The sequence below is a fragment of the Gopherus evgoodei genome, chromosome 1 (assembly GCF_007399415.2).
Source record: "Gopherus evgoodei ecotype Sinaloan lineage chromosome 1, rGopEvg1_v1.p, whole genome shotgun sequence".
NCBI lineage: Eukaryota > Metazoa > Chordata > Testudines > Testudinidae > Gopherus > Gopherus evgoodei.
The window spans coordinates 183,360,187-183,379,549 of record NC_044322.1 but is presented as its reverse complement, the minus strand read 5'-3'; positions in this window follow the sequence as shown (position 1 = coordinate 183,379,549).

Here is a 19,363-nt window from a genome sequence, read left to right as displayed (position 1 = left end):
CCATGCGAGGATCTTCCTCCACCACCACCAGACGTACACACACTCTCTATCCCATGAGGATTTCCCCAGCAAGTTAATGCTGCAAAGTGAACAAATTCTATATAGACTGAGAGTATATACATCTCCCATTTAGTTCTAATGGAGTTTCGGATGCTCTGCACTTTCAAAAAACAGCTCCTCTTCCCCTAATGCTGCTAGCACTGATGGAGCTGTACTGATGTTAGAGAACCATTTAGGAAATTTCCCTAGTATTGATAGAGACATTCTGGATCACGCATTTTTATCTCTAGTGCTCAGTGTTTTTCATTGCAATTCCCACTATGAGGTAAATCCTCAGTTTGAATACTTAAATTTGAAATCCTTTATGTTGCCTGACTGGAGATGGGCGTACATAGATTACACATGCTCAGTTATTTCAAAACACTTGTCTGAGTCACAACTAAAAATCATATCTCAACATTAACAGAGCCTCCCATTGAGATCCTGGCCACACTGAAGTCAATAGCAAAACTCTCACAGACTTCAGTGAGACCTATATTTCACTCTCTGCTTTTAAAGTTGCTCAGTAGGTTGGGCTGGTGGTTTACCTACTTTGCCACAGGAAAAGAGTCATTCATAAATAACAGGTTGCTCTAATTCTGACTCATATTTTATGTATTTCTCCCTTTGATGTGAGTGGGAGATCCAACATTTGCATTAGCTGTTGAATACCTTTATTTTTAAATAAAGAGACTCAAAATGATTTATAGTATGATGTGATTTTTGGGCACTTCTCTACTCCTGCTAACTATCACTGCTGCTTTCTAACTGCTAGAGCTGTCTTAAAACCTCTGGGATAACTAAAGCATGCTTTCCAATAGTCCCAAAGAGATATGGGTTGTGGGAAGGGGAGGAATTATACTGATAATCTCATAAAGGAAGTTGTCACAGTTTCAGTTTAACTGCACCTTTATCTTCCCTCATCTTTGGTGCACTCCAGGAGTTCTCAGTCAGGTCTCCAGCTATCACTTGTCTTTGGGCAGCGATCCTTGTCCCACTCCCTTCTGGCCAAGGGTTTTAAGCCTGCACAGCTTCCTACCTAACACTACAGTACCTCCAGCAAGTCAGTCTGCCTAATGGCCAGCACCTATCCATTGCTGTCTCTCCAAGAGCTATGACTAGTATATTGCCAGCACCATACCTCACTCATAGTGATTCATAAACTTAATACAGTATGTTTCCCCAAAGATGCTGCATATGGTTGCAGTATCTATCACAGAAGTCACAGTAACTTTCACGAGGGTCTAATAGAATATTTCGGTGGTGTGGTCACCAACACAGAAAAATAAAATCCTCTACTGAGTAATAATTATGAAGCAGTTTATCCTATTACTACCACAGGACTGTCACAAGCCCAGTAAAATCCAGAAGATGAATCTCTACAGAACTCAACTACTGGTAGGATGTCTTGTTATCACACCAATAGGGTAGGACCTTCTTACTGTGATAAGAAATTGTTCCTATTGCAATGGCTGTATTTTTAGTCATAGTGAATCTCCAGGATGAAACTGACATGAGGACTTCTCACTCCCTGCCTGCAAGTTATTTGCTTTTATTGGAACATAAAACAATCTCCACTTTCTGCGATAGACAAAAACTTCGAACTGTGTCCCTGCCTAAACTTTATTTACCTAAGAAAAAAATCTTAGTTGATTCCTCAAGTTCCAACCATTATTTTTTTTTTGCCATTGTCTACCTTCCAAATACTTCTTCTATGATTGGATCCTGAAGCAGTTTATTATTGCATTATAGTTGCTCTCTACTCTTTTGCCCGCCAAAATGGCCCTGGGCTCTGATCTCCCAAGCAGCTGTAATATCCTTTTGTAAAACTTTCCTTGAATGATTATGCTAAATTTTGCTTGCAGCCGTTTTTGTTCCCTCTAGCATTTTTTTCACCAACCTGTTTATGCTTTTCTTTGTTTTTCTGATTTTCAATCCCCTATTTTATTCTGTACCCTACAGCCTAACAGGCTGTGGTAATATACTTTGTTCCCCTGATCTCTATTCCTCTAAGTATTGTCAGAGGTAGAGTATAATTTTCCAACCTGCCAGCACAAGTAATTTTGTGCTAAAATGTCAGTGCTAAGCAGCCACAAAAATCAAAACAAATAAATACATGTAACCATTTCAGAGACAGCTTGGATGACAATATTCACAAGACTTATATTTTTAAATGTAAGCAATAATCCTCCTCTCATAAAATTCACAGAACAAGGCAATCTTCTCAGATCCTGAAGTAAAATCAAATTACAAGTTCATGTGAAAATTCAAGCTTAGAAACACATATTAAATAAGTACCTAAGAACCTACTGAGAACAGATTCTCAGCTGGTGTAAATTAGCAAAGCTACATTGAGTTCAATGGAGCTATGCTGATTCATACCTGTGGAAGATTTGGTCCACAATGCTTGCGTTCTTAAGAAAAAATAGAGGGAGTCAAAAAAATTGTTTGTTTGGGGAAATGGCCCAGGTAATTTCTAAATGTAAAGGACCTCCAGGGTATACATTGTTAACAGCTATGTATACCCTGGAGCCCTCAGTCCACTTATGGACAGTGTGAAAGGATCAGCTTTCTTCCTTCAAAGCCATGGCGAGCAAGAGAGCTAGCCCAAAAGCCCACCTCTATTTCCTGCTGTCAGAAGTCTCCAGACTGTAGGAAGGGACGCCATTTAAGAACAAACTGCAGAGGCTGCATTTGTTGCTGTTATTGCAAGGATACAGCAGGGTATAAACTTGAGGACAGGGCTGGGGAGCAGCCTGTCTGTATGGCAACTCTGAACTTGCACTACAGGCCAGAATCAGCCAGAGCCCAAAAGGAGCACCTGATTGGTGACTGAAGGATGATGCCTAAGAAGGGGCACTTTGACTATATATTATTGATAAAGGTGCTGGGTGATATCTGGGTGAATTTCTGCCTTTGCAAAGGCTGCAGGGGTAGAAGTTTTGAAATAGCTACCAGAGATGGGACCTCCCAATCCACTGCTATCTGACAGTATTTTGCCAGTCTTTGTGGAGCACATTAATGGCCTGAACAAAGTTATGAGCACACCACAAAACCACTATCACAAGTAAGAAAAAATATTATGTGTATTGGAGTAGTATCTAAAAGCCCTGAGCTGTCTACACTACCATTTATGTCAGTATAACTTATATCCCGTAAGTGACATAAATTATACTGACGTAAGCACCGGTGTAGACAGCATTATGTCATCGAGATAGCTTTTGTCATTGACATAGCTGCCACCATTCATTGTGGGTAGATTAATTAAGTCGATGGGAGAGCTCTCTCCCGTCAGATTAGAGCGGCTACACTAGAGAGATTACAGTGGCACAGCAGTAAACTCTCTAGCATAGTCATAGTCCTAGTCATAATAAAAGGCTCTTTGCGCTAATCGTTGTACAGATACTCATGTCAATGGACCCTCTTCCAAACTGCTTACAATCTAATTTGAAACAAACCACAAGTGGGACCAAAAAAAGTAAGAAAAGGAGGAAAAAGAATTGGGTAAATGAAAGACATGCCAGGCAATTACCTATGTAGGCTTTGCACTATTTGAGGGTTCAGAAAGGTGGTTTTGTTCTTTAAATACACACTTCAAGAAAATCTGTTTTCCCCAAGAGCTGCATAACCTAGCTATCATTGCCTGGATGATTTCTTGTAGGCATAACAATGGAAGTGTCTTCACAAAACACACAGTCAACCTATGGAACTCTTTGCCAGAGGATGTTCTGAAGGCCAAGACTATAACAGGGTTCAAAAAAGAACTAGATAAATTCATGGAGGATAGGTCCATCAATGGCTATTAGCCAGGATGGGCAGAGATGGTGTCCCTAGCCTCTGTTTGCCAGAAGTTGGGAATGAGCCATAGGGAATGGATCATCTGATTATTACCTGTTCATTCCCTCTGGGGCACATGGCAATGGGCACTGTTGGAAGACAGGATGCTGGGCTAGATAGACTTTTGGTCTGATCCAATATGGTCGTTCTCATGTTCTTATGTTCTTAATTGGATCATCAAGAAAGACTTGAAGGAGGAGAGAGTAGTGTACATTTGGATCGGACAGCATTCCACATGCAGCAGAAAGGACAGAATTAAAAAAGCACAGGGATTTGTGGAAAAGCTTACAAACGGGCATTCAACACTGATACCGCTGATAGAGTGAAAGGAATTGATGGTGATTCTATGTAGGAAAGGGAAGAGTTGTGAACAACCACTAAGATCTTCTGATTTACCGTCTGCTCAGCGGATCAATGGATTGAATGAACATGAAGAAGCCCTTCTATTTTGAGTCCTGGATAATCACTGGTGGAACCATTTCAGGGAATTTGAACTGCAGTTACTCATATTCTGTGGATAAATAGAGGACTTTGGTCCAGTTCTGTCACTTCAGTCATTAACTGGTGATTGATTTATATAGTGACATCCCACAAGCCTCAAAATACTTTATATAATTACAAACTGTAGGAATCACTTCACTTCAATCACAAGTGAAAGGTAACCATCTCTGCAGTGGAATGTGGAAACTTTTAACAACACAGCAGAGCTCCGGACATGTTTTAGAAGAGGAGGTGAAAATTACTGTAGACAACAAAAACTTCAAGAAGAACTTAAGTAGAGAGTAACTAGAAGTTAGCCAGGATTTAGCCCCACATTTTCTGAAAAGTGTAATTGCAAAACAGACACACTAGCACCATTCTCAAGCAATAGAGAGACACTTTAAAAGGCTTCGGTTACTAACTACAGATTTCTAAGCTCCACAACAATAGCCATCATATCTCTTTGGGTGCCTACAGACCAAACATCAGGATTTCTGTGTTCACCTTTGCAAAATAAAAACAGTGATATCTCAAACCTGAATCATCAATCGGTGGCTATATATTTCAGTCTTTTCTCTCCACAAAACCTCATTATGGCTAGTGCAGTTTCATAGGCCAAGATTTGTCAGGCCTGATCTTGAACTTCTTCCTCTGGCATAACTCCCACTCACTTCACGAGGACCTGTCTCTGTAATAGGCAGTGCTGTAGCATCTCTACTCACACAGTAAAGCTGAGCAGATGGAGAAATCTACTAGATTACCAGATCATTTGGTTCAATCACACACATTTTAGGGATAGTATAAGGCCACCCCTTCATCCCCTTCATTCTAAATGCCCACCTTCACTTTCTCCAGCAAAAAGAAAATGCTGAGAGTGAGTCTCCTTTCTAGTGTATTTCCTAACTGTGAGTAGACTGGGAGTAGAAAAGATCTGGTGAGAGGTCATAAGGTCACAATGTTCCCCACCCCTATGGTTTGATCCTACAAGTCTAAAACTGCTGTGGCTATGGCTTTCAAGCCTTGTGCAGGCAAGGAGGTACAAAAAAAACACTTCGTTTTTAAATGCAAAGGGGTTTTGAAACTGGGAATGTCACTGATCTGTGCTGTGGATTTTCCCTAGCTACCCTTTTGCTTTTCCCGCATTTTATTTTTGTCAGACTTACAATCACAATCTGCTGCTGTTCCTATCCTCCCCCAGGGTGAGGTACATGGTTTTGTTATTTATTTGTTTGTTTATTTGAAAAGTGGCAAGCATTTCTCCTGGCTAAAAGACTCTTTTCACCAACACATGACAAAACAGCATTAGGAAAAGGCTTTGTTGCTTGTTTCTGGCTTTATTGCGCGACCATTGAAAAATTGTATAATGGTTTATTATCAAACCATTAAACACCATTGTAGCATGGCACTCTCTGTGACTAACTCTTTAGCATTAGCTGTAATGCCCAAAGACCACACTCTATCCTCAGATAATCAGGCATGACTTCTGTTGAAGTCAATGGGAGATTCACGTTGGTATCAAATGGCAGGATTTGACCCTCAATGTTTAGGGTGAAATTCAAGCCTGTTGCAGAAAACTCTGCAACAGTTGAAGAGAATGAAGTCTACACTCCAGCCTATAAACAGGGCACAAACTAGTGTACCTCAACTCCTTTGTAGAAGTTATGCATATGTGGGAATTCACCTAGTCCTAACCATGCCATCCTATTGGAAGCCATCATGAACAATCCTTCCACAGCACACAGAAGATTCAGTGGCTTTCTTGAGCACCCAAGTTTGCTCATACACATACACACACACATACCAAAGTAAAAAATGTAACGTGTTTTGTACCATGGACAATGTGTATGTATTACATCCTGAAAAACAGTATTTTGGAAAGATGCAAGTATCAACCAATCCAGTAAATAAATGTAAATGTAATGCCAGCGTATCATATACTAGCAATCGCATGTACTATTTACCAAAAATAGAAAAAGCACAGAGAACTGTAACCTCTACCCCAGTTAATTTCTCTGTTACCCTTGGCCTGGATTGGCACGATCTAACTGATCACTTATTGTCAAAAACCAAGGTGACTCAGTTTTAACTACAAACACACACACACACAAAATATAGGAAAGTGTGTCATTCAAATATTACATGCAAATAAAGACATGCTAAAAATTACTAGGTCTAAAGAAAAACTAATAGCCACTGGTACAATGTTTATACAGGCTGGTCCCCAACTTCTAAAAGCATATTGTCTATTATGTTTCACCCATTACCAGTTGTGTTAATATTGTCCTGTGTTTGCTTGCTAGAAATGTGTTGTATGTGTTGTTGGACAAAAAAAAAATGTTTGTTAAAATACAACCACAAGCTCAAATTGCCCTTCAGTATATTGCTATGAAACAGTTATATAAAATGACCAACTCAAGAATTTTCTTGAGGGGACAAATGGGGGACATGTAGTAGTAGGATTTTATGTTTGTATTTTATATAATTTAGAATGAAGGATAAAGAATAATAATGTAGCATGAATTAAATGTATTGGTGTATGATTTTATCATATCCTTTCAGTCACCCTTTTTCAATAGCAGAAAAGAATGTCCTAATGGACCATTGATAAAGATGCATAAGCCAGAATATCTGTCTGATCTGATTTCAAGACACTAACAGACTGTTTAGGGTCACCACATTGTTGTAGGTTTAGCCTTTTACAATAAGTAAAAGAATGCAATGTTTGTTTTTCTCTTGCATTGCAATTTGATATTCCTGTTCAAGTGTTCTGTGTAAATCAGTTCTGTTTTGTGTGTGAATGTGTGTGTTAGAAGATAAGTGTGAAGGCCATCACTGAACCAGATGTTCTAGGAAGGAACCAAGGACAGATGCAAGGGCACCAGAAGATTACAACACACCCCTATTAAAATGTCAGAAGAGGGCAGATTAATGATTCTAAAGATAAGACAGGCACCTATGAATGGGAACAAGATAGCTGTGATCAAAACCAGCCTGGGGTAACTCCCTGAGAGACTTAATGAAAAAAACAAAATAAAGAACGAGAAGAACAATTGAAAAAAACAAGAACTTGTCAAACAGCAATTAATTACAGCATGTCAGTGCAAAACTCATTGGTCACAATGAAGGAAAATCACTATACACAGGGTGCCTTACCATAAAACTTTGGGTTCATCCTGCCAAAACTTTCCCAGAGCATCATGTCGCAACCAGCAGAACTCCGTTCCTCCTTACCCGTGCTCAACCTAGCTGGCCACTAGATTGATCCAGACTCTGGACTGGTAACTATAACAACGACTGACGGGATAGTGTGTGTGTGTGTGTGTGTGTGTGATTGAATGAATATGCTAATTGTTGTATTTCCAATAAATGAGGTGTATTGCCTTTTCCCCTGAAAAAGATCCCATGTGCTTCTTATAAGCATAACACACACACACACATACCCACACACACGCACCTCTCTCACCCTGGAGGGGTAATTCAGGGTTTATTGTCCTGTTGTTGCATCTTGTGGGTGGAATTCTCTGCTCAGGCATGGCCCCACAATGAGAGTGGAACAATGCAGTGCTGTGCCAGTGCAGGGGTCTGTATTGTTCATGGCCTAAATTAAGTACCTAAACCCAGTAAAGAAACAATTGATGGGAGATGAGTTTTAAAAATAGAAGGCAGCACTGACACTCTTATCAGACTAAGGATAATTTGTTCTTTTTCAGCTGAATTCAGTAAATACATATTTTATTCCCCCAGGGACAGCCTACCATTGTCTTCAATATGGTTTATATTATCCCTAATATTTGGACAGCAATAATGAGGACTCATTTTAGTTACATTACTCTTTTCTTAGAGAGGGGAAGACTATTTTTACAGTCTGATTATATATTTCACTAGATTAAGACACAGCAAGGTGGCGATGTGCCAATTGGAGCTTTATAAGTCTCATTTTTTATTTCCATTGTCTGGGAGATTGTATACTTTATAAAAGACATCCAGCGACTGATATCTGAATGAGAGAAATTTGACAGAATCACTAACTAATAAGATGGATTTAATAAAATAGCAATTTTAGTTTGCTAAAGTTTAGTTATTTAGTTGCCTATTAGATTCAAAATTTTCATTTGTAAAGGCAGAAAGGAATACACAAATTTCTGTGATGAAAACTACAGTACACTACAGAGTTGTCAAATTAAGTTTTGTCGATGATCATAAGCTGCTTTCATTACATAGGTTGTGCACATCCACACAACACTCATTGTGTCGGTTGAGCACATTCAAAGTTGGTGCTCTTGTATTGACAGAGAGAGTGTTTCATCATGGGTAGCTAACCTATTGTGCAACTCACCATCATCTGCCATCCTCTGTAACTGGGAGCAGATCACAGCAGCTCGTGGGGGTGTGCTAACTGTCCCATGGTGCAGTTCTTTCCGTCCCATCATTCCATGGGCTTCCAACTTAGTTTCATACCATTTTTGAACAGCCCTTGTAAACTGTGCCTGCCATCTCTGCCTGGAAGCCTGGATCCTGAACTGCTGACCAGTCTGGTCATGAGCATTATGAACACAATGCAGCTGGTCTTGCAGTATTTCATGAGCTGCAAAACAGAAAGTGAATCGGTGGTGCCTGCCCTGCTGTGTGTCATGGAAATAAATAATTCAAGACAGCTGCTGGTATTCATGGAGAAGTTGCACACAGTGGACTGTCAGTATTGGGGCTTGGGAAACAAGCACTGAGTGTTGGAATTGCATCATGATGAATAGATGGGATGACAAGCAGCAGCTGCAGAACTTTCAGCTCTGCAAATCCACCTTCCTGGAACAGTGTGCAGTGCTTGTCCCAGCACTGAGGTGCAACGACACCAGAATGAGAGCTGGCCTTACTGTGGAAAAGTGAATGGTGATCTCTGTGTGGAAGCTGGCAACTCCAGACTACTACTGGTCAGTCAAGGATCAGTTTGGAGTTAGAAAGCCCACCATGGGGATTGCAGTGATGCAAGGTGTGCAGGGACATTAACTGCTTCCTGCTATGAAGGACTGTAACTCTTGGTAATGTTCAGGAAATACTTGATGTCTCTGAGGAAATGGGATTCTCTAATAGTGGTGTGATGTTAGATGGATCGCACACACCGATTTTGGCCTCAGACCATCTTGCAATGGAGTACATCAACCAAAAGGGCTACTTTTTCCATGGTCATGCAGGCACTGGTAGATCACCAGGACCATTTCATAGACATCATACAGGATGGTCAGGGAAGGAGAATGATGCTTGCATCTTTAGGAACACTGGCCTGTGTAGAAATCTGTATGTGGGGACTTTCTCTCCAGGCCAGAAGATTCTAATGGAGATTGTGGAAATGCCCATACAGATCCTGGGAGACTCTACCTACTCCTTACTCCCCGGCTCATGAAGCCTTAGACCGGAAATATAGACAGCTTCAACAACAGGCTTGGGAGGTGCCGAATGGCCACTGAATGTACCTTTGGCTGATAAAAAGATCACTGGTGTTGCCTTTTTTGGTAGATTAGACCTCAATAAGGAAAATATTCTGATGGTCACTGCAGCCTGCTCTGCTCTGCATAACATTTGCGAAGTAAAGGGGGGGGGAGTTTCCTCAGGGGTGGAGCTCTGAGGCTGATCAGCTGGCTGATGATTTTGAACAATTTGAGTGGCATAGCAGGGTGCAATTCAAATCAGGGAGATTTTGAAGGAGCACTTTGACAACGTTTCCCAGTTATGAGTCTTTATGTGATGTATTCTGGAAGGCAATGTTTACTTGCTGCCTTGAATGAGCCCTGTAGTACTTGCTTCCTAACCATTAATTGTGCTGAGTAAATATTCCTACCTATAGCCACCATGTTTGAATGTTAGCACCAACTAATTTGTGTTATGACACAAATAAAGACTCATTTTATTTCAGAGTAAAGTTTAATAACAGGACAAAACACAAATTTTAAGTCACTGCAGCACTTTGCAGAACCTATCCTCCTTACTCCGCCTGGTTTGCTGCCTTATCTGACAAAGACACCTGCTGGTGTGGAGGTGTGGGTCTTCAAGGGGACATCTTCAGATGCCAGAGAAACAATGAACAGAGATAATATTGTGAGTTCACTCAAAGCTGTGAATCACAAAAGTTACACACATCTCTTTCTCCCTAGACCATTTGGCATGAGTCCCAAATATGGTGAGTTCACATGGAGGGGGGACAGTGTGTATGGGCAGTTTGTGAAGGGGGTTCCTACAAGAGCCTAATGTCACTATTCTGAATATTGGTATGCTTTTCCACAGGCTGGGGTATTCAAACACAATATCTCGCTCCTGAGAGTAACCCAGGATGCAAGGGTACATCTGCTGCATGCTTGTGGCAGAGGATTACAAAATATCTACAGGAACTTTTTCTAGAGATGTCTATGGAGGAGTCCCAGGACTTCCTGGTGTGTAGTAGCAAACTTTTTCACTGTGTAGCTGCACAGAATCTGTTAATGTCTGTCCCTTATCCCTCTTCTAGCATATAACAAAGTACATGAGATCTCAATCTCTTCTCACCATGCAGTAGCAAAGCAAAATGCATGTTTACCAGAGCTCCCATCCCGGCTTAATGCACACCAGAGCTGGAATGCTGGGTTTGGTTATATCCCTCTGGAGTCAAAAAGAGATCCTGACTCGCTGCACCTCTGGATGACCCTGTCACGTGTTCCACATCCTCCTCCAACTCCACTTCCTCATCTACCACATCATCCTCGGGGTTGACTCCGCTGGCTGCTGTCTCCAGTCCCCACGAAGTATCTGCAGGGCTCTTGGTGGTGGAGGTGGGGTTGCCACTGAGGATGGCGTGCAACTCCTTGTTGAAGTGGCAGGTCTTTGGTGCCTTGCCAGAGCAACAGCTGGCCTCTCTTGCCTTCTGGTACACCTGCCTCTGCTCCTTGATCTTAGCAGGACACTGCTGCATGTTCTTTCTTGCTCCTTCTCCTGCATGCCACTAGCAATCAGCCCATAAATATCAAAGTTCCGATGGCTAAAGCGAAGCTGTGACTACACAGCCTCCTCTCCCCACAGACCCATCAGATCCAACAGCTCCATTGTACTCCACACAGGAGTGCCTCTGCTGTGAAAAGCTGGCATGGTCAGTTGGGAACAGGGCAGGCTCTAGGTTTTTTGCCTCCCCAAGCAAAAAAAAAAAGGGTAGGGGATGGATGGGGACAGAGTGCCACCGCGAAAGAAAAAAAAAAAGCCAAAATGCGGCCCCTTGAAAAGGGCTGCCCCAAGCACATGCTTGGAACACTGGTGGGAAGATGCTGAGTGAACTGTCCATGCAGAGCAAACCAGAAGACGAATTTCAAAAATTCCTGGGCCTTGAAATGGGGAAGGGATGCCTGCCTATATACCTTCAGGGCAGGGGAATTCAAATTCCTGACCAGAGCAGTCACAATGGGCATTGTGGGACACCGCCTGGAGGCCAGTTATGTTGACATAAGTAAGCACAGTGTCTACATTGATGCTGTGTTACTCCGTGTCACAAAAAGCTCTATGCCTCTCATCCAAGTGGCTTTATTATGTCTTAAATTGGAAGGAGGATCATTTGTACAGCTCCACTGTTTTGTCAATGAAAGCTGACTTTTGTCAACAAAATAGCATAGTGTAGAACTTAATTTAGCACTTTTTCTGTGAAACTGCCATTAACTACTTAAGTCACAGGTGTCGGAATTCTATTTAAATGCCATATTGGAAATTATATCGGTATCCTGAAGAGAACTACATCCTGCACTCCAATCTCTTTTAATACCCAAATTGGATAGGATATAGCTTTTTCCCCCTGCACACTGGGACTGAAGCCTGACAATCTCAACCGTACATTCTATGGGACAGGCCATTCACCACAGTGTCCATTGAAGCAGTAATTAAGGAAGTGCTCCATACAGCTTGGTTGCCACAACCAGAAAAGCAGGTGCAAGGTCAACATCTTTTGACTAGCCCATGAAATAGAGTTGTTGCACTGTAAAAACAGAACAGGGACCAATCCTGACAAGTGCTAGGAAACTTCAATTGCAAATGAAGAAAGTGGGAATGGAGGGGGCTAATGAACTTGCAGGAAGTGCTCGGGGGAAGGGATCACTCAGTGGTTTAGGCATTGGCCTGCTAAACCCAGGGTTGTGAGTTCAATCCTTGAGGGGGCTACTGAGGGATCTGGGGCAAAAATCAGTATTTGGTTCTGCTAGCAAAGACAGGGGGCTGGACTCAATGACCTTTCAAGGTCCTTTCCAGTTCTAGGAGATTGGTATTTCTCCAATTATTATAGTTCTTTATAGAGTCAGGCTTTTGGGGCCCAATCCTGTCTCTTTTAATCTTTCAGGATGAGATTTTCAAAGGGGGCTGAGGGAGTTAAGCAAAGTTGGGTGGCTAACTCTCTTAGGCCCCTTTGCAAATCACAGCCTTAAAAGCCAGTGGGAATCTAGTCATTTACTTCAATAGGAGCTTGAGATGCTTATGAGCAATTTGCAAAGATGAAGGGAAGGAATGGGAAATAAAGCCAGCCTATGATTTTCTGGGGATGTATGTGGAAAAGTGGAATCAGACAATAGAAAAAGTGAGTGGGATGGACTTTGATCCCTTCCCTCTGGTATCCTTTTAATTTTTAAAAGATTTACAATATGGTGCAGTTTAGTGAACTTGTACAGCAAGAGATCCTACTCCTCTGAGCATCTTTATGAAAAAAGTTATTTCCCCACTAAAAATCCCATTCTCACTCTCTCCTGATCTACCACTACTCCCACAATTCCATCTCTGAGAAAATTTACTCCTTCTCCCCTTCAAAAATTCATTTTTTCTATCCCAGCTGCTCAAAATTCCATCTTTACCCACCCAATTCCATCCCTTATCTTCACATCTTACCTCTGTCCTCCCTATATACATCTGCTCCCTAGCTTCCAGTTCCACTTCTCCCCCTTCATCAGCTGATCCACTAACTCCATATTTGCCAACGCATTCCTGTTCTCTTAAACACCACCCTCTATCCCCAATTTGATATGTGAATTAAATAACTCCAGTGCTCGCATCCAGTTCCCAACTATCTTCCAGTTCTGCATTAGCCTTTGTGCTTTGTATCTCTCACCTTCTGATTGTTCACCATGGAATCACCTACCTGACCTGGGACAGCTGTCACTCTTGGTTGCTGGTTAGTCCTGAGGAAGGAAGTGGAGAGGCTCCACACTGTCTTGGATCTTTCATTTGGTTCTTTCCAGATGGAAAGCTAGGCTGGGAAAGGAGCAAATATGAGGCACCATGAGGTCTGCAGCAGCTGCTCCTGCCACCTGAGGGCTCTGGGCTGAAATGTGTAGTAGCCAGCAGCAAATTGCTCTCTGTCTCAGGGCTTGTCTACATTACCCGCAGGATCGATGGGCAGCGATCGATCCAGCGGGGATCGACTTATCACATCTAGTCTAGACATGATAAATCGACCCCTGAGTGCTCTCCCATTGACTCTGGTATGCCACCGGAGTGACAGGAGCAGGCGGAGTTGAAAAGGGAGCGTCAGCTCTCGACTCACCGCAGTGAAGACACCGCGGTGAGTAAATCTAAGTACGTCGACTTCAGCTATGTTATTCACATAGCTGAAGTTGTGTAACTTAGATCGATCCTCCCCACCCCAGTGTAGACCAGTCCTCAGATTAGCGGCCTATTGGCTTCCTCTCAAGCATCTCTCCAGGCAATACTATACTGATCATCTGTGCACACAGGCCAAGGTTGTTTGGGGAGCCACCCCACTAAACAATTACCTGATTGATCAGCAACCCGCTGTGTAGTGGTGGGTTGCAGAGCATGTCATGGGCCTGGGGGGTCCCTATCAGCTGTTTTTCCTCACTTACTTTTATCTTTTCCTTAAATCTGTTATGCTTTGCAATAAACAACCCAACATATTCATCCAGAATGAAGCTAGTACCAGTGATATACAATTTACGTTAACCAGAATTGAAAGGGTGGGATACTGCAACCCTTAATCATTGAACTCTGTGAGAGTATTCAGGTTATTAAGGATTATTTGCACCAGCAAAGGTTGCAAATCTGAGTGTAGGCAACAGTAAAAGCATCATTTGAAAATACATAGCCAAATAATCCACATCTTCACTACTCAAACTATCCATAAATATTGGCATCTTGTAGATATATGATACAATGCCTAAGTGAATTGGTATATATGCATTTCTCCCTGCCAATGATAAGTAATCTTGTCTACCTTAATGCAGCTGTGAGTTTCCCTTTTAGCCATTCTGCTAGATATTCTTCAGTTTCTACAAAACATTTTAGCAATTGCCAGCAGAAGATGCAATAATTTCCAAAGAGTCTTAGTAATTTGTAGCTTTTCTCAACAATTCTCAGTAACACACTTTTCAAATTGGCCTCCCTCAGGGTGTCCAACATTTGTGAAATTATTTCCAGCATATGTATAATGAAGTTCCTTGTTCTAGTTGGCTGTTCTGACACAGAGGATTTATTATGAATAAAGTTTAACATTTTTGTATGTTAAATTATTGTTGTATATAATCCATGCTGCTATCCCTGCCAGGAAAGCTATCATATTTATACTGTATTACCAACCAGTTACAGATTTTTAAAGAGAGTGGCCAATTTCAGCCCTAGTGTAAGAATTGTCCGCTCCCTCAGCTGGCAGACCTCCTTACTTAGTTGGCTGAGAGTTCTTTCTCTCTGTCACCACCACCATTTCCCCTCTATCAATGCCTTCAGAGTATTCCTTCTCCCTCAGCCATGTCATTCTACCTCCCACCCCCCACCCCCAGATACCAACTTATTAGTCTCTGAAAAGCTCTTTCTCCTTTTCTGCAGGCCTTCAGTTACCAATTTAGGCATGGATCACTGGTTTAGACTATATTTTCCAGCCCCCTCCCTACTATACCCGTATAATATCCCATTCCATCCAACCACGATCTCCCCCGCAACACACAGACACACTTCATACAGCTTCCTTTATCTTACTGCCTCCATAGTGGTTATGCTAGTCCTCATGTAATGAACCAATGATGGTTGGCTGTCTTTCGCTCACTGAGATATGTGAGAGTATCCGCCAGTGATCCACATATAGATTGCTAGCTGGAGCCAAAGCAGGAGGAGTGAAGCCGGTAGCTACACTCCTCAGCCCCTCAGTTCCCAGTTCTCCTTACATATCGCTAGCCTGACCCCTCTATGTATCCTGTTAGGTTCTGTATAAAACAGGACAGGATATTGGTTTAGTAGATGTTCTCTGAAACATTTCACCTTTATATTTCAGCAATTAACAGTAACACTTCAAAAACACTTAAACTGAATTCATGGTATTAGTGAACAATGAAGTACTATTCTATCTCACACTCTGAAAAGATCATCTTTTTTCCTGTATACATTCCAGGGCTTCATGACTTGTTTATAGCTGGCCAATTATTAGAGTGGAAAAGGAAACCTAATGTAAGCAGAGATAGTAAAAAAAATGGAGGGAAATCATAAAAGTTAAATCAAAATTGTTTTTGTTGTTTACTGAATTTTAGAATGTTAACAAAAAATTTAGTCAATTATGAAATTTAGAAAATTTCCACTTCCTGTAATTCTATAATATTTTCAATTATGATTTGATTCCCTCAGAATTAATTTTATTTAAAAGGACCCACAGAATGAGATGGACATTTATTGTAATTTTACATGTTAAAATAAAAAACATATGTATTAAAAAAGAGCAAGTAACATGCTTTTATTTTTTTTAATTTGCACCATAAGCAAAATGAAACTGAGCAACCTTGCCTTCACAGAGAATATATTTTTAGTCCTATGAAAAGATTGAAACTGATTGAACAATCTGCTTCTGACAATTCAGATAATATTTTGTTATTTGTTTGATTTGCAAATTTCTTTCGTATAGTATATTATGTTGTTCAGATATGCATCAATTTCAATTTAGTCTAATGTTTTCAGCCAGTTTTAGCACTGCGAAGAGTTAAGCTCTTTTTTATTTTAAATTCAGTGATTATGTTTATAAATCCACATAGCACTTGCGCAATTAGAAGAATTATTTGCAATGCAGCTATTTTTGTGGCTTTGTGAAAAGCAGTATAAAACATCACTGATTTTGTTTAGTTATAAGTACAGTTGAGTATAATTATCTCTATAATCCTGCCAGAATACTTATCAATAAATACTGCAAATTCTGCAATTATGCCAATAAGTGACTCACAGCTGTAACCTTTAAATTGACTCATAGCACATCCTGGAAGCAATTTAGAATTGATGCTAATTGAATTTCTAAAGCACTACAGTTTCAAAATGTCATTGATGAAAAAAAAACGTGTGTGATAAATGTGCATTGAAAAGTTTGCAATAAACAAAGATAAAACAGAATATTCTGCAGCCTACAATGAAATGCTATTTCATTCTTACAACATAGTCTTATTCAATGGAGCTGATTTTTTCAAATACTGGTTCCAATTCTCTCTCTCTTACAATATTTTTTCATCAGCGTAACTACAGAAACTTCAATGGAGATGTTCCTAATTTGCAGTCAGTGGTGAACCATGGTTAGTTTCTACTTTTACACTACTTAATCTTTATAAAAGCAAAGAAATGTAGAAATCACTGCAGTTTGGACACTGATTGTGGTTTGTACATTGTGAGTCCCAGATCTTACAGTGTTCAACTTTATATGAAGAGGAGATCCAGGAGAATGAGGCCCATGTGACTTTTATTTTTACTTCATTCCTTTAGGTAACATAGATCCCCATTCTATACAAGCTTGCTACATCCTATTGTGCTAGAGATGCAGGGAAGCAGGAGGAATGGAGTCTGGGTGGGGGTAAATAGGCTGGAAGATCTCATTACACATTTTCCCATTATCTCCTTCCTTGACATGGTTGTGTATGGGTATTATCTTGGAACAAGGCGTTCTCTTATATGTAGCAATGGCTGAAAAATGGGACTGGAAAATCAGAAATCTTTCATTTAATTAAAAATGTAATTTGTAAAATATTTGGGCACTTGTAATCATCTCTTAAACAGGTGAGTGGATATTTAATTAACCAATGTTATTGTGCCTTTAATAGCTGTAGCTACTCCAACCCTTGGAGTAAAGGCCTCCACAGGGGATCTCTGTAGCAGCTCGAGAGCCTGAAAGAGGAGAATTCCTCCCTTGCCCTTTTCACATATCCTCAGTGCCCGTTCCATTAACTCAGACAAGATGCTGTGCCAAACCTTTGTCCTTTAGTATGTTTTCAAGCCAGAATTTCAATCCATCATAAAAATTATCAAAACATAATAGCTAGGTTGCTCTGACATCAACATCTCACAGCATCTATTTATGGGGAGGAGGTGACAAGCCTTCTGGGGAGAAAGAAGTGGTTCAGGATATTTAGAAAAGCTTGGCAAGCACAAGTCCATAGGACCATATGCACTGCATCTGAGGGTGCTAAAGGAGTTGTTGGGTGTGATTGCATAGCCATTGGCCATTATGTTTGAAAATTCATGGCGATTGAGCGAGGTCCCAGATGACTGGAAAAAAGGCTTATGTACTGCTCATCTTTAAAAAAGGGAAGAAGGAGGATTCGGGGCACTACAGGCCAGTTAGCATCACCTCAGTCACTAGAAAAATCACAGAGCAGGTCCTCAAGGAATCGTTTCTGAAGCACTTAGAGGAGAGGAAAGTGATCAGGAACAGTAAGCATGGATTCACCAAGGGCAAGTCATGCCTGACTAACCTAATTGCCTTCTATGATGAGATAACTGGCTCTGTGGATGAGGGGAAAGTAGTGGATGTCCTATTCCTTGACTTTAGCAAGGCTTTTAATTTGGTCTATGACAGTATTGTTGCCAGCAAGTTAAAGAAGTATGGGCTGGTTGAATTGACTACAAGGTGGATAGAAAACTGGCTAGATCATCTGGTTCAATGGATAGTGATCAATGGCTAGTTGGCAGCCAGCATGAAAAGGAGTGCCCCAAAGGTAGGTCCTGGGGCTGATTTTGTTCAATATCTTCATTAATGATCTGGAGGATGGGGTGGATTGCACCCTCAGCATGTTTGCAGATGACAACAAACTGGGAGGATTGGTAGATATGCTGGGGGGTAGAGGTAGGATACAGAGAGATCTAGACAGATTAGAGGATTGGGCCAAAAGAAATCTGATGAGGTTCAACAAGGACAAGTGTAGAGTCCTGCACGTCGGAAGGAAGAATCCCATGCACTGCTACAGAGTAGGGATTGAGTAGGCAGCAGTTCTGCAGAAAAGGACCTAGGGGTTACAATGGATGTGAAACTGGATATGAGTCAACAGTATGCCCTTTTTGCCAAGAAGGCTAATGGCATTTTGGGCTATATATGTAGGAGCATTGCCAGCAGATTGAGGGACGTGATCATTCCCCTCTATTCAGCATTGGTGAGGCCTCATTGGGAGTACTGCGTCCAGTTTTGGGCCCCACACAACAAGAAGAATGTGGAAAAATTGGAGAGAGTCCAGCAGAGGGCAACAAAAATGATTAGGAGGATGGAGCACATGACTTATGAGAAGAGGCTGAGGGAACTGGGAACATTTAGTCTGTAGGAGAGAAGAATGAGGGGGGATTTGATAGCTGCTTTCAACTACCTGAAAGGGGGTTCCAAAGAGGATGGATCTAGAATGTTGTCAGTGGTACCAGATGACGGAACAAGGAGTAATGGTCTCAAGTTGCAGTGGGGGAAGTTTAGGTTGGATATTAGGAAAAAATTTCACTAGGAGGGTGAAGCACTGGAATGGGTTACCTAGGGAGGTGGTGGACTCTCCTTCCTTAGAGGTTTTTAAGGTCAGGCTTGACAAAGCCCAGGCTGGGACGATTTAGTTGGGAATTGGTCCTGTTTTGAGCAGGGAGTTGGACTAGATGACTTCCTGAGGTCCCTTCTAACCCTGATATTCTATGGTTCTCTTCATTTTTCTTTGTTGTTTTTATTTATTTTTATTTTATTTCTAGAATCAGTGCCATTATTCCTTCTCACTTTTTGAAGCTGCTCATGGATCCC